General features: G+C 44.0%; 36 non-coding genes and 3 pseudogenes across 36 annotated transcripts; all 39 read left to right on the top strand.

Moving 5' to 3' along the window:
• The first annotated feature begins 379 nt into the window (after nucleotides 1-379).
• LOC137990403 (5S ribosomal RNA) lies at nucleotides 380-498 on the top strand. The gene has a single exon (XR_011121378.1). It is a non-coding gene; the product is annotated as a 5S ribosomal RNA (ribosomal RNA).
• Nucleotides 499-827: 329 nt separating this feature from the next.
• Nucleotides 828-946, top strand: LOC137990452 (5S ribosomal RNA). The gene has a single exon (XR_011121419.1). It is a non-coding gene; the product is annotated as a 5S ribosomal RNA (ribosomal RNA).
• Nucleotides 947-1273: 327 nt separating this feature from the next.
• LOC137990464 (5S ribosomal RNA) lies at nucleotides 1274-1392 on the top strand. Its single transcript, XR_011121430.1, has one exon. It is a non-coding gene; the product is annotated as a 5S ribosomal RNA (ribosomal RNA).
• Nucleotides 1393-1719: 327 nt separating this feature from the next.
• LOC137990441 (5S ribosomal RNA) lies at nucleotides 1720-1837 on the top strand (annotated as a pseudogene).
• A 326-nt stretch (nucleotides 1838-2163) lies between these two features.
• LOC137990476 (5S ribosomal RNA) lies at nucleotides 2164-2282 on the top strand. Its single transcript, XR_011121441.1, has one exon. It is a non-coding gene; the product is annotated as a 5S ribosomal RNA (ribosomal RNA).
• Nucleotides 2283-2609: 327 nt separating this feature from the next.
• Nucleotides 2610-2727, top strand: LOC137990442 (5S ribosomal RNA; annotated as a pseudogene).
• Nucleotides 2728-3053: 326 nt separating this feature from the next.
• LOC137990488 (5S ribosomal RNA) lies at nucleotides 3054-3172 on the top strand. The gene has a single exon (XR_011121452.1). It is a non-coding gene; the product is annotated as a 5S ribosomal RNA (ribosomal RNA).
• Nucleotides 3173-3497: 325 nt separating this feature from the next.
• LOC137990443 (5S ribosomal RNA) lies at nucleotides 3498-3619 on the top strand (annotated as a pseudogene).
• Nucleotides 3620-3945: 326 nt separating this feature from the next.
• LOC137990410 (5S ribosomal RNA) lies at nucleotides 3946-4064 on the top strand. The gene has a single exon (XR_011121384.1). It is a non-coding gene; the product is annotated as a 5S ribosomal RNA (ribosomal RNA).
• Nucleotides 4065-4390: 326 nt separating this feature from the next.
• LOC137990421 (5S ribosomal RNA) lies at nucleotides 4391-4509 on the top strand. Its single transcript, XR_011121395.1, has one exon. It is a non-coding gene; the product is annotated as a 5S ribosomal RNA (ribosomal RNA).
• Nucleotides 4510-4835: 326 nt separating this feature from the next.
• LOC137990433 (5S ribosomal RNA) lies at nucleotides 4836-4954 on the top strand. Its single transcript, XR_011121406.1, has one exon. It is a non-coding gene; the product is annotated as a 5S ribosomal RNA (ribosomal RNA).
• A 326-nt stretch (nucleotides 4955-5280) lies between these two features.
• Nucleotides 5281-5399, top strand: LOC137990445 (5S ribosomal RNA). The gene has a single exon (XR_011121412.1). It is a non-coding gene; the product is annotated as a 5S ribosomal RNA (ribosomal RNA).
• Nucleotides 5400-5723: 324 nt separating this feature from the next.
• Nucleotides 5724-5842, top strand: LOC137990446 (5S ribosomal RNA). Its single transcript, XR_011121413.1, has one exon. It is a non-coding gene; the product is annotated as a 5S ribosomal RNA (ribosomal RNA).
• Nucleotides 5843-6168: 326 nt separating this feature from the next.
• On the top strand, nucleotides 6169-6287 carry LOC137990447 (5S ribosomal RNA). The gene has a single exon (XR_011121414.1). It is a non-coding gene; the product is annotated as a 5S ribosomal RNA (ribosomal RNA).
• A 326-nt stretch (nucleotides 6288-6613) lies between these two features.
• Nucleotides 6614-6732, top strand: LOC137990448 (5S ribosomal RNA). Its single transcript, XR_011121415.1, has one exon. It is a non-coding gene; the product is annotated as a 5S ribosomal RNA (ribosomal RNA).
• A 326-nt stretch (nucleotides 6733-7058) lies between these two features.
• On the top strand, nucleotides 7059-7177 carry LOC137990449 (5S ribosomal RNA). The gene has a single exon (XR_011121416.1). It is a non-coding gene; the product is annotated as a 5S ribosomal RNA (ribosomal RNA).
• Nucleotides 7178-7503: 326 nt separating this feature from the next.
• On the top strand, nucleotides 7504-7622 carry LOC137990450 (5S ribosomal RNA). The gene has a single exon (XR_011121417.1). It is a non-coding gene; the product is annotated as a 5S ribosomal RNA (ribosomal RNA).
• A 326-nt stretch (nucleotides 7623-7948) lies between these two features.
• Nucleotides 7949-8067, top strand: LOC137990451 (5S ribosomal RNA). The gene has a single exon (XR_011121418.1). It is a non-coding gene; the product is annotated as a 5S ribosomal RNA (ribosomal RNA).
• A 326-nt stretch (nucleotides 8068-8393) lies between these two features.
• Nucleotides 8394-8512, top strand: LOC137990453 (5S ribosomal RNA). Its single transcript, XR_011121420.1, has one exon. It is a non-coding gene; the product is annotated as a 5S ribosomal RNA (ribosomal RNA).
• A 326-nt stretch (nucleotides 8513-8838) lies between these two features.
• On the top strand, nucleotides 8839-8957 carry LOC137990454 (5S ribosomal RNA). Its single transcript, XR_011121421.1, has one exon. It is a non-coding gene; the product is annotated as a 5S ribosomal RNA (ribosomal RNA).
• A 326-nt stretch (nucleotides 8958-9283) lies between these two features.
• LOC137990456 (5S ribosomal RNA) lies at nucleotides 9284-9402 on the top strand. Its single transcript, XR_011121422.1, has one exon. It is a non-coding gene; the product is annotated as a 5S ribosomal RNA (ribosomal RNA).
• Nucleotides 9403-9728: 326 nt separating this feature from the next.
• Nucleotides 9729-9847, top strand: LOC137990457 (5S ribosomal RNA). Its single transcript, XR_011121423.1, has one exon. It is a non-coding gene; the product is annotated as a 5S ribosomal RNA (ribosomal RNA).
• Nucleotides 9848-10173: 326 nt separating this feature from the next.
• LOC137990458 (5S ribosomal RNA) lies at nucleotides 10174-10292 on the top strand. Its single transcript, XR_011121424.1, has one exon. It is a non-coding gene; the product is annotated as a 5S ribosomal RNA (ribosomal RNA).
• Nucleotides 10293-10618: 326 nt separating this feature from the next.
• LOC137990459 (5S ribosomal RNA) lies at nucleotides 10619-10737 on the top strand. The gene has a single exon (XR_011121425.1). It is a non-coding gene; the product is annotated as a 5S ribosomal RNA (ribosomal RNA).
• Nucleotides 10738-11063: 326 nt separating this feature from the next.
• Nucleotides 11064-11182, top strand: LOC137990460 (5S ribosomal RNA). Its single transcript, XR_011121426.1, has one exon. It is a non-coding gene; the product is annotated as a 5S ribosomal RNA (ribosomal RNA).
• Nucleotides 11183-11508: 326 nt separating this feature from the next.
• LOC137990461 (5S ribosomal RNA) lies at nucleotides 11509-11627 on the top strand. The gene has a single exon (XR_011121427.1). It is a non-coding gene; the product is annotated as a 5S ribosomal RNA (ribosomal RNA).
• Nucleotides 11628-11953: 326 nt separating this feature from the next.
• LOC137990462 (5S ribosomal RNA) lies at nucleotides 11954-12072 on the top strand. Its single transcript, XR_011121428.1, has one exon. It is a non-coding gene; the product is annotated as a 5S ribosomal RNA (ribosomal RNA).
• A 326-nt stretch (nucleotides 12073-12398) lies between these two features.
• On the top strand, nucleotides 12399-12517 carry LOC137990463 (5S ribosomal RNA). Its single transcript, XR_011121429.1, has one exon. It is a non-coding gene; the product is annotated as a 5S ribosomal RNA (ribosomal RNA).
• A 326-nt stretch (nucleotides 12518-12843) lies between these two features.
• On the top strand, nucleotides 12844-12962 carry LOC137990465 (5S ribosomal RNA). The gene has a single exon (XR_011121431.1). It is a non-coding gene; the product is annotated as a 5S ribosomal RNA (ribosomal RNA).
• A 326-nt stretch (nucleotides 12963-13288) lies between these two features.
• LOC137990466 (5S ribosomal RNA) lies at nucleotides 13289-13407 on the top strand. Its single transcript, XR_011121432.1, has one exon. It is a non-coding gene; the product is annotated as a 5S ribosomal RNA (ribosomal RNA).
• A 326-nt stretch (nucleotides 13408-13733) lies between these two features.
• Nucleotides 13734-13852, top strand: LOC137990467 (5S ribosomal RNA). The gene has a single exon (XR_011121433.1). It is a non-coding gene; the product is annotated as a 5S ribosomal RNA (ribosomal RNA).
• Nucleotides 13853-14178: 326 nt separating this feature from the next.
• On the top strand, nucleotides 14179-14297 carry LOC137990468 (5S ribosomal RNA). Its single transcript, XR_011121434.1, has one exon. It is a non-coding gene; the product is annotated as a 5S ribosomal RNA (ribosomal RNA).
• A 326-nt stretch (nucleotides 14298-14623) lies between these two features.
• Nucleotides 14624-14742, top strand: LOC137990469 (5S ribosomal RNA). The gene has a single exon (XR_011121435.1). It is a non-coding gene; the product is annotated as a 5S ribosomal RNA (ribosomal RNA).
• A 326-nt stretch (nucleotides 14743-15068) lies between these two features.
• LOC137990470 (5S ribosomal RNA) lies at nucleotides 15069-15187 on the top strand. Its single transcript, XR_011121436.1, has one exon. It is a non-coding gene; the product is annotated as a 5S ribosomal RNA (ribosomal RNA).
• A 326-nt stretch (nucleotides 15188-15513) lies between these two features.
• On the top strand, nucleotides 15514-15632 carry LOC137990472 (5S ribosomal RNA). The gene has a single exon (XR_011121437.1). It is a non-coding gene; the product is annotated as a 5S ribosomal RNA (ribosomal RNA).
• A 326-nt stretch (nucleotides 15633-15958) lies between these two features.
• On the top strand, nucleotides 15959-16077 carry LOC137990473 (5S ribosomal RNA). Its single transcript, XR_011121438.1, has one exon. It is a non-coding gene; the product is annotated as a 5S ribosomal RNA (ribosomal RNA).
• Nucleotides 16078-16403: 326 nt separating this feature from the next.
• LOC137990474 (5S ribosomal RNA) lies at nucleotides 16404-16522 on the top strand. Its single transcript, XR_011121439.1, has one exon. It is a non-coding gene; the product is annotated as a 5S ribosomal RNA (ribosomal RNA).
• Nucleotides 16523-16848: 326 nt separating this feature from the next.
• On the top strand, nucleotides 16849-16967 carry LOC137990475 (5S ribosomal RNA). Its single transcript, XR_011121440.1, has one exon. It is a non-coding gene; the product is annotated as a 5S ribosomal RNA (ribosomal RNA).
• A 326-nt stretch (nucleotides 16968-17293) lies between these two features.
• On the top strand, nucleotides 17294-17412 carry LOC137990477 (5S ribosomal RNA). The gene has a single exon (XR_011121442.1). It is a non-coding gene; the product is annotated as a 5S ribosomal RNA (ribosomal RNA).
• Nucleotides 17413-17546: the final 134 nt, after the last annotated feature.

A 17546-nucleotide genomic window follows, 5' to 3' on the forward strand; every position in this document is an offset into this window, starting at 1 on the left:
CGAGAGTAGTACTTCGACGGGAGACCGCTTGGGAATATCTCGTGTTGTAGACTTCTATTTGACTCTACATTTTGTCGTTATATGACTTGTTTTACTTTGGTTTTCTGTGGGCATTGAGCTAATTAGCACGCGCGCTTGTAAAACTTGTCGTCACAATTCAAGCTTTAGAAAATGACATTCCATGGAATCGAATCGGGGAAAGCTTTGTTTACTCGAGTCCCCGGATGTTGAAAGGAATTTTTGAACGGGAAACATTAACTCTCTGCATTTTACCAATGCCATTGCCGGTGAAGGGTTAAAGAACCATCACAGAGGAAACAGTTATTTGCTCAGTTCAACTTGCCCGCTCAAAACACACAACAAGAACGGGCTTTCTTCCGTCTACGACCATACCACAGGCAAAAAACCGGGTCTCGTCCGATCCCCGTAGTCAAATCCTGTAGGGCGAGAGTAGTACTTCGACGGGAGACCGCTTGGGAATATCTCGTGTTGTAGACTTCTATTTGACTCTACATTTTGTCGTTATATGACTTGTTTTACTTTGGTTTTCTGTGGGCATTGAGCTAATTAGCACGCGCGCTTGTAAAACTTGTCGTCACAATTCAAGCTTTAGAAAATGACATTCCATGGAATCGAATCGGGGAAAAGCTTTGTTTACTCGAGTCCCCGGATGTTGAAAGGAATTTTTGAACGGGAAACATTAACTCTCTGCATTTTACCAATGCCATTGCCGGTGAAGGGTTAAAGAACCATCACAGAGGAAACAGTTATTTGCTCAGTTCAACTTGCCCGCTCAAAACACACACAACAAGAACGGGCTTTCTTCCGTCTACGACCATACCACAGGCAAAAAACCGGGTCTCGTCCGATCCCCGTAGTCAAATCCTGTAGGGCGAGAGTAGTACTTCGACGGGAGACCGCTTGGGAATATCTCGTGTTGTAGACTTCTATTTGACTCTACATTTTGTCGTTATATGACTTGTTTTACTTTGGTTTTCTGTGGGCATTGAGCTAATTAGCACGCGCGCTTGTAAAACTTGTCGTCACAATTCAAGCTTTAGAAAATGACATTCCATGGAATCGAATCGGGGAAAAGCTTTGTTTACTCGAGTCCCCGGATGTTGAAAGGAATTTTTGAACGGGAAACATTAACTCTCTGCATTTTACCAATGCCATTGCCGGTGAAGGGTTAAAGAACCATCACAGAGGAAACAGTTATTTGCTCAGTTCAACTTGCCCGCTCAAAACACACAACAAGAACGGGCTTTCTTCCGTCTACGACCATACCACAGGCAAAAAACCGGGTCTCGTCCGATCCCCGTAGTCAAATCCTGTAGGGCGAGAGTAGTACTTCGACGGGAGACCGCTTGGGAATATCTCGTGTTGTAGACTTCTATTTGACTCTACATTTTGTCGTTATATGACTTGTTTTACTTTGGTTTTCTGTGGGCATTGAGCTAATTAGCACGCGCGCTTGTAAAACTTGTCGTCACAATTCAAGCTTTAGAAAATGACATTCCATGGAATCGAATCGGGGAAAAGCTTTGTTTACTCGAGTCCCCGGATGTTGAAAGGAATTTTTGAACGGGAAACATTAACTCTCTGCATTTTACCAATGCCATTGCCGGTGAAGGGTTAAAGAACCATCACAGAGGAAACAGTTATTTGCTCAGTTCAACTTGCCCGCTCAAAACACACAACAAGAACGGGCTTTCTTCCGTCTACGACCATACCACAGGCAAAAACCGGGTCTCGTCCGATCCCCGTAGTCAAATCCTGTAGGGCGAGAGTAGTACTTCGACGGGAGACCGCTTGGGAATATCTCGTGTTGTAGACTTCTATTTGACTCTACATTTTGTCGTTATATGACTTGTTTTACTTTGGTTTTCTGTGGGCATTGAGCTAATTAGCACGCGCGCTTGTAAAACTTGTCGTCACAATTCAAGCTTTAGAAAATGACATTCCATGGAATCGAATCGGGGAAAAGCTTTGTTTACTCGAGTCCCGGATGTTGAAAGGAATTTTTGAACGGGAAACATTAACTCTCTGCATTTTACCAATGCCATTGCCGGTGAAGGGTTAAAGAACCATCACAGAGGAAACAGTTATTTGCTCAGTTCAACTTGCCCGCTCAAAACACACAACAAGAACGGGCTTTCTTCCGTCTACGACCATACCACAGGCAAAAAACCGGGTCTCGTCCGATCCCCGTAGTCAAATCCTGTAGGGCGAGAGTAGTACTTCGACGGGAGACCGCTTGGGAATATCTCGTGTTGTAGACTTCTATTTGACTCTACATTTTGTCGTTATATGACTTGTTTTACTTTGGTTTTCTGTGGGCATTGAGCTAATTAGCACGCGCGCTTGTAAAACTTGTCGTCACAATTCAAGCTTTAGAAAATGACATTCCATGGAATCGAATCGGGGAAAAGCTTTGTTTACTCGAGTCCCCGGATGTTGAAAGGAATTTTTGAACGGGAAACATTAACTCTCTGCATTTTACCAATGCCATTGCCGGTGAAGGGTTAAAGAACCATCACAGAGGAAACAGTTATTTGCTCAGTTCAACTTGCCCGCTCAAAACACACAACAAGAACGGGCTTTCTTCCGTCTACGACCATACCACAGGCAAAAAACCGGGTCTCGTCCGATCCCCGTAGTCAAATCCTGTAGGGCGGAGTAGTACTTCGACGGGAGACCGCTTGGGAATATCTCGTGTTGTAGACTTCTATTTGACTCTACATTTTGTCGTTATATGACTTGTTTTACTTTGGTTTTCTGTGGGCATTGAGCTAATTAGCACGCGCGCTTGTAAAACTTGTCGTCACAATTCAAGCTTTAGAAAATGACATTCCATGGAATCGAATCGGGGAAAAGCTTTGTTTACTCGAGTCCCGGATGTTGAAAGGAATTTTTGAACGGGAAACATTAACTCTCTGCATTTTACCAATGCCATTGCCGGTGAAGGGTTAAAGAACCATCACAGAGGAAACAGTTATTTGCTCAGTTCAACTTGCCCGCTCAAAACACACAACAAGAACGGGCTTTCTTCCGTCTACGACCATACCACAGGCAAAAAACCGGGTCTCGTCCGATCCCCGTAGTCAAATCCTGTAGGGCGAGAGTAGTACTTCGACGGGAGACCGCTTGGGAATATCTCGTGTTGTAGACTTCTATTTGACTCTACATTTTGTCGTTATATGACTTGTTTTACTTTGGTTTTCTGTGGGCATTGAGCTAATTAGCACGCGCGCTTGTAAAACTTGTCGTCACAATTCAAGCTTTAGAAAATGACATTCCATGGAATCGAATCGGGAAAAGCTTTGTTTACTCGAGTCCCGGATGTTGAAAGGAATTTTTGAACGGGAAACATTAACTCTCTGCATTTTACCAATGCCATTGCCGGTGAAGGGTTAAAGAACCATCACAGAGGAAACAGTTATTTGCTCAGTTCAACTTGCCCGCTCAAAACACACAACAAGAACGGGCTTTCTTCCGTCTACGACCATACCACAGGCAAAAAACCGGGTCTCGTCCGATCCCCGTAGTCAAATCCTGTAGGGCGAGAGTAGTACTACTTCGACGGGAGACCGCTTGGGAATATCTCGTGTTGTAGACTTCTATTTGACTCTACATTTTGTCGTTATATGACTTGTTTTACTTTGGTTTTCTGTGGGCATTGAGCTAATTAGCACGCGCGCTTGTAAAACTTGTCGTCACAATTCAAGCTTTAGAAAATGACATTCCATGGAATCGAATCGGGGAAAAGCTTTGTTTACTCGAGTCCCGGATGTTGAAAGGAATTTTTGAACGGGAAACATTAACTCTCTGCATTTTACCAATGCCATTGCCGGTGAAGGGTTAAAGAACCATCACAGAGGAAACAGTTATTTGCTCAGTTCAACTTGCCCGCTCAAAACACACAACAAGAACGGGCTTTCTTCCGTCTACGACCATACCACAGGCAAAAAACCGGGTCTCGTCCGATCCCCGTAGTCAAATCCTGTAGGGCGAGAGTAGTACTTCGACGGGAGACCGCTTGGGAATATCTCGTGTTGTAGACTTCTATTTGACTCTACATTTTGTCGTTATATGACTTGTTTTACTTTGGTTTTCTGTGGGCATTGAGCTAATTAGCACGCGCGCTTGTAAAACTTGTCGTCACAATTCAAGCTTTAGCAAATGACATTCCATGGAATCGAATCGAGGAAAAGCTTTGTTTACTCGAGTCCCGGATGTTGAAAGGAATTTTTGAACGGGAAACATTAACTCTCTGCATTTTACCAATGCCATTGCCGGTGAAGGGTTAAAGAACCATCACAGAGGAAACAGTTATTTGCTCAGTTCAACTTGCCCGCTCAAAACACACAACAAGAACGGGCTTTCTTCCGTCTACGACCATACCACAGGCAAAAAACCGGGTCTCGTCCGATCCCCGTAGTCAAATCCTGTAGGGCGAGAGTAGTACTTCGACGGGAGACCGCTTGGGAATATCTCGTGTTGTAGACTTCTATTTGACTCTACATTTTGTCGTTATATGACTTGTTTTACTTTGGTTTTCTGTGGGCATTGAGCTAATTAGCACGCGCGCTTGTAAAACTTGTCGTCACAATTCAAGCTTTAGCAAATGACATTCCATGGAATCGAATCGAGGAAAAGCTTTGTTTACTCGAGTCCCGGATGTTGAAAGGAATTTTTGAACGGGAAACATTAACTCTCTGCATTTTACCAATGCCATTGCCGGTGAAGGGTTAAAGAACCATCACAGAGGAAACAGTTATTTGCTCAGTTCAACTTGCCCGCTCAAAACACACAACAAGAACGGGCTTTCTTCCGTCTACGACCATACCACAGGCAAAAAACCGGGTCTCGTCCGATCCCCGTAGTCAAATCCTGTAGGGCGAGAGTAGTACTTCGACGGGAGACCGCTTGGGAATATCTCGTGTTGTAGACTTCTATTTGACTCTACATTTTGTCGTTATATGACTTGTTTTACTTTGGTTTTCTGTGGGCATTGAGCTAATTAGCACGCGCGCTTGTAAAACTTGTCGTCACAATTCAAGCTTTAGCAAATGACATTCCATGGAATCGAATCGAGGAAAAGCTTTGTTTACTCGAGTCCCGGATGTTGAAAGGAATTTTTGAACGGGAAACATTAACTCTCTGCATTTTACCAATGCCATTGCCGGTGAAGGGTTAAAGAACCATCACAGAGGAAACAGTTATTTGCTCAGTTCAACTTGCCCGCTCAAAACACACAACAAGAACGGGCTTTCTTCCGTCTACGACCATACCACAGGCAAAAAACCGGGTCTCGTCCGATCCCCGTAGTCAAATCCTGTAGGGCGAGAGTAGTACTTCGACGGGAGACCGCTTGGGAATATCTCGTGTTGTAGACTTCTATTTGACTCTACATTTTGTCGTTATATGACTTGTTTTACTTTGGTTTTCTGTGGGCATTGAGCTAATTAGCACGCGCGCTTGTAAAACTTGTCGTCACAATTCAAGCTTTAGCAAATGACATTCCATGGAATCGAATCGAGGAAAAGCTTTGTTTACTCGAGTCCCGGATGTTGAAAGGAATTTTTGAACGGGAAACATTAACTCTCTGCATTTTACCAATGCCATTGCCGGTGAAGGGTTAAAGAACCATCACAGAGGAAACAGTTATTTGCTCAGTTCAACTTGCCCGCTCAAAACACAACAAGAACGGGCTTTCTTCCGTCTACGACCATACCACAGGCAAAAAACCGGGTCTCGTCCGATCCCCGTAGTCAAATCCTGTAGGGCGAGAGTAGTACTTCGACGGGAGACCGCTTGGGAATATCTCGTGTTGTAGACTTCTATTTGACTCTACATTTTGTCGTTATATGACTTGTTTTACTTTGGTTTTCTGTGGGCATTGAGCTAATTAGCACGCGCGCTTGTAAAACTTGTCGTCACAATTCAAGCTTTAGCAAATGACATTCCATGGAATCGAATCGAGGAAAAGCTTTGTTTACTCGAGTCCCGGATGTTGAAAGGAATTTTTGAACGGGAAACATTAACTCTCTGCATTTTACCAATGCCATTGCCGGTGAAGGGTTAAAGAACCATCACAGAGGAAACAGTTATTTGCTCAGTTCAACTTGCCCGCTCAAAACACACAACAAGAACGGGCTTTCTTCCGTCTACGACCATACCACAGGCAAAAAACCGGGTCTCGTCCGATCCCCGTAGTCAAATCCTGTAGGGCGAGAGTAGTACTTCGACGGGAGACCGCTTGGGAATATCTCGTGTTGTAGACTTCTATTTGACTCTACATTTTGTCGTTATATGACTTGTTTTACTTTGGTTTTCTGTGGGCATTGAGCTAATTAGCACGCGCGCTTGTAAAACTTGTCGTCACAATTCAAGCTTTAGCAAATGACATTCCATGGAATCGAATCGAGGAAAAGCTTTGTTTACTCGAGTCCCGGATGTTGAAAGGAATTTTTGAACGGGAAACATTAACTCTCTGCATTTTACCAATGCCATTGCCGGTGAAGGGTTAAAGAACCATCACAGAGGAAACAGTTATTTGCTCAGTTCAACTTGCCCGCTCAAAACACACAACAAGAACGGGCTTTCTTCCGTCTACGACCATACCACAGGCAAAAAACCGGGTCTCGTCCGATCCCCGTAGTCAAATCCTGTAGGGCGAGAGTAGTACTTCGACGGGAGACCGCTTGGGAATATCTCGTGTTGTAGACTTCTATTTGACTCTACATTTTGTCGTTATATGACTTGTTTTACTTTGGTTTTCTGTGGGCATTGAGCTAATTAGCACGCGCGCTTGTAAAACTTGTCGTCACAATTCAAGCTTTAGCAAATGACATTCCATGGAATCGAATCGAGGAAAAGCTTTGTTTACTCGAGTCCCGGATGTTGAAAGGAATTTTTGAACGGGAAACATTAACTCTCTGCATTTTACCAATGCCATTGCCGGTGAAGGGTTAAAGAACCATCACAGAGGAAACAGTTATTTGCTCAGTTCAACTTGCCCGCTCAAAACACACAACAAGAACGGGCTTTCTTCCGTCTACGACCATACCACAGGCAAAAAACCGGGTCTCGTCCGATCCCCGTAGTCAAATCCTGTAGGGCGAGAGTAGTACTTCGACGGGAGACCGCTTGGGAATATCTCGTGTTGTAGACTTCTATTTGACTCTACATTTTGTCGTTATATGACTTGTTTTACTTTGGTTTTCTGTGGGCATTGAGCTAATTAGCACGCGCGCTTGTAAAACTTGTCGTCACAATTCAAGCTTTAGCAAATGACATTCCATGGAATCGAATCGAGGAAAAGCTTTGTTTACTCGAGTCCCGGATGTTGAAAGGAATTTTTGAACGGGAAACATTAACTCTCTGCATTTTACCAATGCCATTGCCGGTGAAGGGTTAAAGAACCATCACAGAGGAAACAGTTATTTGCTCAGTTCAACTTGCCCGCTCAAAACACACAACAAGAACGGGCTTTCTTCCGTCTACGACCATACCACAGGCAAAAAACCGGGTCTCGTCCGATCCCCGTAGTCAAATCCTGTAGGGCGAGAGTAGTACTTCGACGGGAGACCGCTTGGGAATATCTCGTGTTGTAGACTTCTATTTGACTCTACATTTTGTCGTTATATGACTTGTTTTACTTTGGTTTTCTGTGGGCATTGAGCTAATTAGCACGCGCGCTTGTAAAACTTGTCGTCACAATTCAAGCTTTAGCAAATGACATTCCATGGAATCGAATCGAGGAAAAGCTTTGTTTACTCGAGTCCCGGATGTTGAAAGGAATTTTTGAACGGGAAACATTAACTCTCTGCATTTTACCAATGCCATTGCCGGTGAAGGGTTAAAGAACCATCACAGAGGAAACAGTTATTTGCTCAGTTCAACTTGCCCGCTCAAAACACACAACAAGAACGGGCTTTCTTCCGTCTACGACCATACCACAGGCAAAAAACCGGGTCTCGTCCGATCCCCGTAGTCAAATCCTGTAGGGCGAGAGTAGTACTTCGACGGGAGACCGCTTGGGAATATCTCGTGTTGTAGACTTCTATTTGACTCTACATTTTGTCGTTATATGACTTGTTTTACTTTGGTTTTCTGTGGGCATTGAGCTAATTAGCACGCGCGCTTGTAAAACTTGTCGTCACAATTCAAGCTTTAGCAAATGACATTCCATGGAATCGAATCGAGGAAAAGCTTTGTTTACTCGAGTCCCGGATGTTGAAAGGAATTTTTGAACGGGAAACATTAACTCTCTGCATTTTACCAATGCCATTGCCGGTGAAGGGTTAAAGAACCATCACAGAGGAAACAGTTATTTGCTCAGTTCAACTTGCCCGCTCAAAACACACAACAAGAACGGGCTTTCTTCCGTCTACGACCATACCACAGGCAAAAAACCGGGTCTCGTCCGATCCCCGTAGTCAAATCCTGTAGGGCGAGAGTAGTACTTCGACGGGAGACCGCTTGGGAATATCTCGTGTTGTAGACTTCTATTTGACTCTACATTTTGTCGTTATATGACTTGTTTTACTTTGGTTTTCTGTGGGCATTGAGCTAATTAGCACGCGCGCTTGTAAAACTTGTCGTCACAATTCAAGCTTTAGCAAATGACATTCCATGGAATCGAATCGAGGAAAAGCTTTGTTTACTCGAGTCCCGGATGTTGAAAGGAATTTTTGAACGGGAAACATTAACTCTCTGCATTTTACCAATGCCATTGCCGGTGAAGGGTTAAAGAACCATCACAGAGGAAACAGTTATTTGCTCAGTTCAACTTGCCCGCTCAAAACACACAACAAGAACGGGCTTTCTTCCGTCTACGACCATACCACAGGCAAAAAACCGGGTCTCGTCCGATCCCCGTAGTCAAATCCTGTAGGGCGAGAGTAGTACTTCGACGGGAGACCGCTTGGGAATATCTCGTGTTGTAGACTTCTATTTGACTCTACATTTTGTCGTTATATGACTTGTTTTACTTTGGTTTTCTGTGGGCATTGAGCTAATTAGCACGCGCGCTTGTAAAACTTGTCGTCACAATTCAAGCTTTAGCAAATGACATTCCATGGAATCGAATCGAGGAAAAGCTTTGTTTACTCGAGTCCCGGATGTTGAAAGGAATTTTTGAACGGGAAACATTAACTCTCTGCATTTTACCAATGCCATTGCCGGTGAAGGGTTAAAGAACCATCACAGAGGAAACAGTTATTTGCTCAGTTCAACTTGCCCGCTCAAAACACACAACAAGAACGGGCTTTCTTCCGTCTACGACCATACCACAGGCAAAAAACCGGGTCTCGTCCGATCCCCGTAGTCAAATCCTGTAGGGCGAGAGTAGTACTTCGACGGGAGACCGCTTGGGAATATCTCGTGTTGTAGACTTCTATTTGACTCTACATTTTGTCGTTATATGACTTGTTTTACTTTGGTTTTCTGTGGGCATTGAGCTAATTAGCACGCGCGCTTGTAAAACTTGTCGTCACAATTCAAGCTTTAGCAAATGACATTCCATGGAATCGAATCGAGGAAAAGCTTTGTTTACTCGAGTCCCGGATGTTGAAAGGAATTTTTGAACGGGAAACATTAACTCTCTGCATTTTACCAATGCCATTGCCGGTGAAGGGTTAAAGAACCATCACAGAGGAAACAGTTATTTGCTCAGTTCAACTTGCCCGCTCAAAACACACAACAAGAACGGGCTTTCTTCCGTCTACGACCATACCACAGGCAAAAAACCGGGTCTCGTCCGATCCCCGTAGTCAAATCCTGTAGGGCGAGAGTAGTACTTCGACGGGAGACCGCTTGGGAATATCTCGTGTTGTAGACTTCTATTTGACTCTACATTTTGTCGTTATATGACTTGTTTTACTTTGGTTTTCTGTGGGCATTGAGCTAATTAGCACGCGCGCTTGTAAAACTTGTCGTCACAATTCAAGCTTTAGCAAATGACATTCCATGGAATCGAATCGAGGAAAAGCTTTGTTTACTCGAGTCCCGGATGTTGAAAGGAATTTTTGAACGGGAAACATTAACTCTCTGCATTTTACCAATGCCATTGCCGGTGAAGGGTTAAAGAACCATCACAGAGGAAACAGTTATTTGCTCAGTTCAACTTGCCCGCTCAAAACACACAACAAGAACGGGCTTTCTTCCGTCTACGACCATACCACAGGCAAAAAACCGGGTCTCGTCCGATCCCCGTAGTCAAATCCTGTAGGGCGAGAGTAGTACTTCGACGGGAGACCGCTTGGGAATATCTCGTGTTGTAGACTTCTATTTGACTCTACATTTTGTCGTTATATGACTTGTTTTACTTTGGTTTTCTGTGGGCATTGAGCTAATTAGCACGCGCGCTTGTAAAACTTGTCGTCACAATTCAAGCTTTAGCAAATGACATTCCATGGAATCGAATCGAGGAAAAGCTTTGTTTACTCGAGTCCCGGATGTTGAAAGGAATTTTTGAACGGGAAACATTAACTCTCTGCATTTTACCAATGCCATTGCCGGTGAAGGGTTAAAGAACCATCACAGAGGAAACAGTTATTTGCTCAGTTCAACTTGCCCGCTCAAAACACACAACAAGAACGGGCTTTCTTCCGTCTACGACCATACCACAGGCAAAAAACCGGGTCTCGTCCGATCCCCGTAGTCAAATCCTGTAGGGCGAGAGTAGTACTTCGACGGGAGACCGCTTGGGAATATCTCGTGTTGTAGACTTCTATTTGACTCTACATTTTGTCGTTATATGACTTGTTTTACTTTGGTTTTCTGTGGGCATTGAGCTAATTAGCACGCGCGCTTGTAAAACTTGTCGTCACAATTCAAGCTTTAGCAAATGACATTCCATGGAATCGAATCGAGGAAAAGCTTTGTTTACTCGAGTCCCGGATGTTGAAAGGAATTTTTGAACGGGAAACATTAACTCTCTGCATTTTACCAATGCCATTGCCGGTGAAGGGTTAAAGAACCATCACAGAGGAAACAGTTATTTGCTCAGTTCAACTTGCCCGCTCAAAACACACAACAAGAACGGGCTTTCTTCCGTCTACGACCATACCACAGGCAAAAAACCGGGTCTCGTCCGATCCCCGTAGTCAAATCCTGTAGGGCGAGAGTAGTACTTCGACGGGAGACCGCTTGGGAATATCTCGTGTTGTAGACTTCTATTTGACTCTACATTTTGTCGTTATATGACTTGTTTTACTTTGGTTTTCTGTGGGCATTGAGCTAATTAGCACGCGCGCTTGTAAAACTTGTCGTCACAATTCAAGCTTTAGCAAATGACATTCCATGGAATCGAATCGAGGAAAAGCTTTGTTTACTCGAGTCCCGGATGTTGAAAGGAATTTTTGAACGGGAAACATTAACTCTCTGCATTTTACCAATGCCATTGCCGGTGAAGGGTTAAAGAACCATCACAGAGGAAACAGTTATTTGCTCAGTTCAACTTGCCCGCTCAAAACACACAACAAGAACGGGCTTTCTTCCGTCTACGACCATACCACAGGCAAAAAACCGGGTCTCGTCCGATCCCCGTAGTCAAATCCTGTAGGGCGAGAGTAGTACTTCGACGGGAGACCGCTTGGGAATATCTCGTGTTGTAGACTTCTATTTGACTCTACATTTTGTCGTTATATGACTTGTTTTACTTTGGTTTTCTGTGGGCATTGAGCTAATTAGCACGCGCGCTTGTAAAACTTGTCGTCACAATTCAAGCTTTAGCAAATGACATTCCATGGAATCGAATCGAGGAAAAGCTTTGTTTACTCGAGTCCCGGATGTTGAAAGGAATTTTTGAACGGGAAACATTAACTCTCTGCATTTTACCAATGCCATTGCCGGTGAAGGGTTAAAGAACCATCACAGAGGAAACAGTTATTTGCTCAGTTCAACTTGCCCGCTCAAAACACACAACAAGAACGGGCTTTCTTCCGTCTACGACCATACCACAGGCAAAAAACCGGGTCTCGTCCGATCCCCGTAGTCAAATCCTGTAGGGCGAGAGTAGTACTTCGACGGGAGACCGCTTGGGAATATCTCGTGTTGTAGACTTCTATTTGACTCTACATTTTGTCGTTATATGACTTGTTTTACTTTGGTTTTCTGTGGGCATTGAGCTAATTAGCACGCGCGCTTGTAAAACTTGTCGTCACAATTCAAGCTTTAGCAAATGACATTCCATGGAATCGAATCGAGGAAAAGCTTTGTTTACTCGAGTCCCGGATGTTGAAAGGAATTTTTGAACGGGAAACATTAACTCTCTGCATTTTACCAATGCCATTGCCGGTGAAGGGTTAAAGAACCATCACAGAGGAAACAGTTATTTGCTCAGTTCAACTTGCCCGCTCAAAACACACAACAAGAACGGGCTTTCTTCCGTCTACGACCATACCACAGGCAAAAAACCGGGTCTCGTCCGATCCCCGTAGTCAAATCCTGTAGGGCGAGAGTAGTACTTCGACGGGAGACCGCTTGGGAATATCTCGTGTTGTAGACTTCTATTTGACTCTACATTTTGTCGTTATATGACTTGTTTTACTTTGGTTTTCTGTGGGCATTGAGCTAATTAGCACGCGCGCTTGTAAAACTTGTCGTCACAATTCAAGCTTTAGCAAATGACATTCCATGGAATCGAATCGAGGAAAAGCTTTGTTTACTCGAGTCCCGGATGTTGAAAGGAATTTTTGAACGGGAAACATTAACTCTCTGCATTTTACCAATGCCATTGCCGGTGAAGGGTTAAAGAACCATCACAGAGGAAACAGTTATTTGCTCAGTTCAACTTGCCCGCTCAAAACACACAACAAGAACGGGCTTTCTTCCGTCTACGACCATACCACAGGCAAAAAACCGGGTCTCGTCCGATCCCCGTAGTCAAATCCTGTAGGGCGAGAGTAGTACTTCGACGGGAGACCGCTTGGGAATATCTCGTGTTGTAGACTTCTATTTGACTCTACATTTTGTCGTTATATGACTTGTTTTACTTTGGTTTTCTGTGGGCATTGAGCTAATTAGCACGCGCGCTTGTAAAACTTGTCGTCACAATTCAAGCTTTAGCAAATGACATTCCATGGAATCGAATCGAGGAAAAGCTTTGTTTACTCGAGTCCCGGATGTTGAAAGGAATTTTTGAACGGGAAACATTAACTCTCTGCATTTTACCAATGCCATTGCCGGTGAAGGGTTAAAGAACCATCACAGAGGAAACAGTTATTTGCTCAGTTCAACTTGCCCGCTCAAAACACACAACAAGAACGGGCTTTCTTCCGTCTACGACCATACCACAGGCAAAAAACCGGGTCTCGTCCGATCCCCGTAGTCAAATCCTGTAGGGCGAGAGTAGTACTTCGACGGGAGACCGCTTGGGAATATCTCGTGTTGTAGACTTCTATTTGACTCTACATTTTGTCGTTATATGACTTGTTTTACTTTGGTTTTCTGTGGGCATTGAGCTAATTAGCACGCGCGCTTGTAAAACTTGTCGTCACAATTCAAGCTTTAGCAAATGACATTCCATGGAATCGAATCGAGGAAAAGCTTTGTTTACTCGAGTCCCGGATGTTGAAAGGAATTTTTGAACGGGAAACATTAACTCTCTGCATTTTACCAATGCCATTGCCGGTGAAGGGTTAAAGAACCATCACAGAGGAAACAGTTATTTGCTCAGTTCAACTTGCCCGCTCAAAACACACAACAAGAACGGGCTTTCTTCCGTCTACGACCATACCACAGGCAAAAAACCGGGTCTCGTCCGATCCCCGTAGTCAAATCCTGTAGGGCGAGAGTAGTACTTCGACGGGAGACCGCTTGGGAATATCTCGTGTTGTAGACTTCTATTTGACTCTACATTTTGTCGTTATATGACTTGTTTTACTTTGGTTTTCTGTGGGCATTGAGCTAATTAGCACGCGCGCTTGTAAAACTTGTCGTCACAATTCAAGCTTTAGCAAATGACATTCCATGGAATCGAATCGAGGAAAAGCTTTGTTTACTCGAGTCCCGGATGTTGAAAGGAATTTTTGAACGGGAAACATTAACTCTCTGCATTTTACCAATGCCATTGCCGGTGAAGGGTTAAAGAACCATCACAGAGGAAACAGTTATTTGCTCAGTTCAACTTGCCCGCTCAAAACACACAACAAGAACGGGCTTTCTTCCGTCTACGACCATACCACAGGCAAAAAACCGGGTCTCGTCCGATCCCCGTAGTCAAATCCTGTAGGGCGAGAGTAGTACTTCGACGGGAGACCGCTTGGGAATATCTCGTGTTGTAGACTTCTATTTGACTCTACATTTTGTCGTTATATGACTTGTTTTACTTTGGTTTTCTGTGGGCATTGAGCTAATTAGCACGCGCGCTTGTAAAACTTGTCGTCACAATTCAAGCTTTAGCAAATGACATTCCATGGAATCGAATCGAGGAAAAGCTTTGTTTACTCGAGTCCCGGATGTTGAAAGGAATTTTTGAACGGGAAACATTAACTCTCTGCATTTTACCAATGCCATTGCCGGTGAAGGGTTAAAGAACCATCACAGAGGAAACAGTTATTTGCTCAGTTCAACTTGCCCGCTCAAAACACACAACAAGAACGGGCTTTCTTCCGTCTACGACCATACCACAGGCAAAAAACCGGGTCTCGTCCGATCCCCGTAGTCAAATCCTGTAGGGCGAGAGTAGTACTTCGACGGGAGACCGCTTGGGAATATCTCGTGTTGTAGACTTCTATTTGACTCTACATTTTGTCGTTATATGACTTGTTTTACTTTGGTTTTCTGTGGGCATTGAGCTAATTAGCACGCGCGCTTGTAAAACTTGTCGTCACAATTCAAGCTTTAGCAAATGACATTCCATGGAATCGAATCGAGGAAAAGCTTTGTTTACTCGAGTCCCGGATGTTGAAAGGAATTTTTGAACGGGAAACATTAACTCTCTGCATTTTACCAATGCCATTGCCGGTGAAGGGTTAAAGAACCATCACAGAGGAAACAGTTATTTGCTCAGTTCAACTTGCCCGCTCAAAACACACAACAAGAACGGGCTTTCTTCCGTCTACGACCATACCACAGGCAAAAAACCGGGTCTCGTCCGATCCCCGTAGTCAAATCCTGTAGGGCGAGAGTAGTACTTCGACGGGAGACCGCTTGGGAATATCTCGTGTTGTAGACTTCTATTTGACTCTACATTTTGTCGTTATATGACTTGTTTTACTTTGGTTTTCTGTGGGCATTGAGCTAATTAGCACGCGCGCTTGTAAAACTTGTCGTCACAATTCAAGCTTTAGCAAATGACATTCCATGGAATCGAATCGAGGAAAAGCTTTGTTTACTCGAGTCCCGGATGTTGAAAGGAATTTTTGAACGGGAAACATTAACTCTCTGCATTTTACCAATGCCATTGCCGGTGAAGGGTTAAAGAACCATCACAGAGGAAACAGTTATTTGCTCAGTTCAACTTGCCCGCTCAAAACACACAACAAGAACGGGCTTTCTTCCGTCTACGACCATACCACAGGCAAAAAACCGGGTCTCGTCCGATCCCCGTAGTCAAATCCTGTAGGGCGAGAGTAGTACTTCGACGGGAGACCGCTTGGGAATATCTCGTGTTGTAGACTTCTATTTGACTCTACATTTTGTCGTTATATGACTTGTTTTACTTTGGTTTTCTGTGGGCATTGAGCTAATTAGCACGCGCGCTTGTAAAACTTGTCGTCACAATTCAAGCTTTAGCAAATGACATTCCATGGAATCGAATCGAGGAAAAGCTTTGTTTACTCGAGTCCCGGATGTTGAAAGGAATTTTTGAACGGGAAACATTAACTCTCTGCATTTTACCAATGCCATTGCCGGTGAAGGGTTAAAGAACCATCACAGAGGAAACAGTTATTTGCTCAGTTCAACTTGCCCGCTCAAAACACACAACAAGAACGGGCTTTCTTCCGTCTACGACCATACCACAGGCAAAAAACCGGGTCTCGTCCGATCCCCGTAGTCAAATCCTGTAGGGCGAGAGTAGTACTTCGACGGGAGACCGCTTGGGAATATCTCGTGTTGTAGACTTCTATTTGACTCTACATTTTGTCGTTATATGACTTGTTTTACTTTGGTTTTCTGTGGGCATTGAGCTAATTAGCACGCGCGCTTGTAAAACTTGTCGTCACAATTCAAGCTTTAGCAAATGACATTCCATGGAATCGAATCGAGGAAAAGCTTTGTTTACTCGAGTCCCGGATGTTGAAAGGAATTTTTGAACGGGAAACATTAACTCTCTGCATTTTACCAATGCCATTGCCGGTGAAGGGTTAAAGAACCATCACAGAGGAAACAGTTATTTGCTCAGTTCAACTTGCCCGCTCAAAACACACAACAAGAACGGGCTTTCTTCCGTCTACGACCATACCACAGGCAAAAAACCGGGTCTCGTCCGATCCCCGTAGTCAAATCCTGTAGGGCGAGAGTAGTACTTCGACGGGAGACCGCTTGGGAATATCTCGTGTTGTAGACTTCTATTTGACTCTACATTTTGTCGTTATATGACTTGTTTTACTTTGGTTTTCTGTGGGCATTGAGCTAATTAGCACGCGCGCTTGTAAAACTTGTCGTCACAATTCAAGCTTTAGCAAATGACATTCCATGGAATCGAATCGAGGAAAAGCTTTGTTTACTCGAGTCCCGGATGTTGAAAGGAATTTTTGAACGGGAAACATTAACTCTCTGCATTTTACCAATGCCATTGCCGGTGAAGGGTTAAAGAACCATCACAGAGGAAACAGTTATTTGCTCAGTTCAACTTGCCCGCTCAAAACACACAACAAGAACGGGCTTTCTTCCGTCTACGACCATACCACAGGCAAAAAACCGGGTCTCGTCCGATCCCCGTAGTCAAATCCTGTAGGGCGAGAGTAGTACTTCGACGGGAGACCGCTTGGGAATATCTCGTGTTGTAGACTTCTATTTGACTCTACATTTTGTCGTTATATGACTTGTTTTACTTTGGTTTTCTGTGGGCATTGAGCTAATTAGCACGCGCGCTTGTAAAACTTGTCGTCACAATTCAAGCTTTAGCAAATGACATTCCATGGAATCGAATCGAGGAAAAGCTTTGTTTACTCGAGTCCCGGATGTTGAAAGGAATTTTTGAACGGGAAACATTAACTCTCTGCATTTTACCAATGCCATTGCCGGTGAAGGGTTAAAGAACCATCACAGAGGAAACAGTTATTTGCTCAGTTCAACTTGCCCGCTCAAAACACACAACAAGAACGGGCTTTCTTCCGTCTACGACCATACCACAGGCAAAAAACCGGGTCTCGTCCGATCCCCGTAGTCAAATCCTGTAGGGCGAGAGTAGTACTTCGACGGGAGACCGCTTGGGAATATCTCGTGTTGTAGACTTCTATTTGACTCTACATTTTGTCGTTATATGACTTGTTTTACTTTGGTTTTCTGTGGGCATTGAGCTAATTAGCACGCGCGCTTGTAAAACTTGTCGTCACAATTCAAGCTTTAGCAAATGACATTCCATGGAA

The sequence above is a fragment of the Montipora foliosa genome, unplaced genomic scaffold, assembly GCF_036669935.1.
Source record: "Montipora foliosa isolate CH-2021 unplaced genomic scaffold, ASM3666993v2 scaffold_9, whole genome shotgun sequence".
Taxonomy (NCBI): Eukaryota; Metazoa; Cnidaria; class Anthozoa; order Scleractinia; family Acroporidae; genus Montipora; species Montipora foliosa.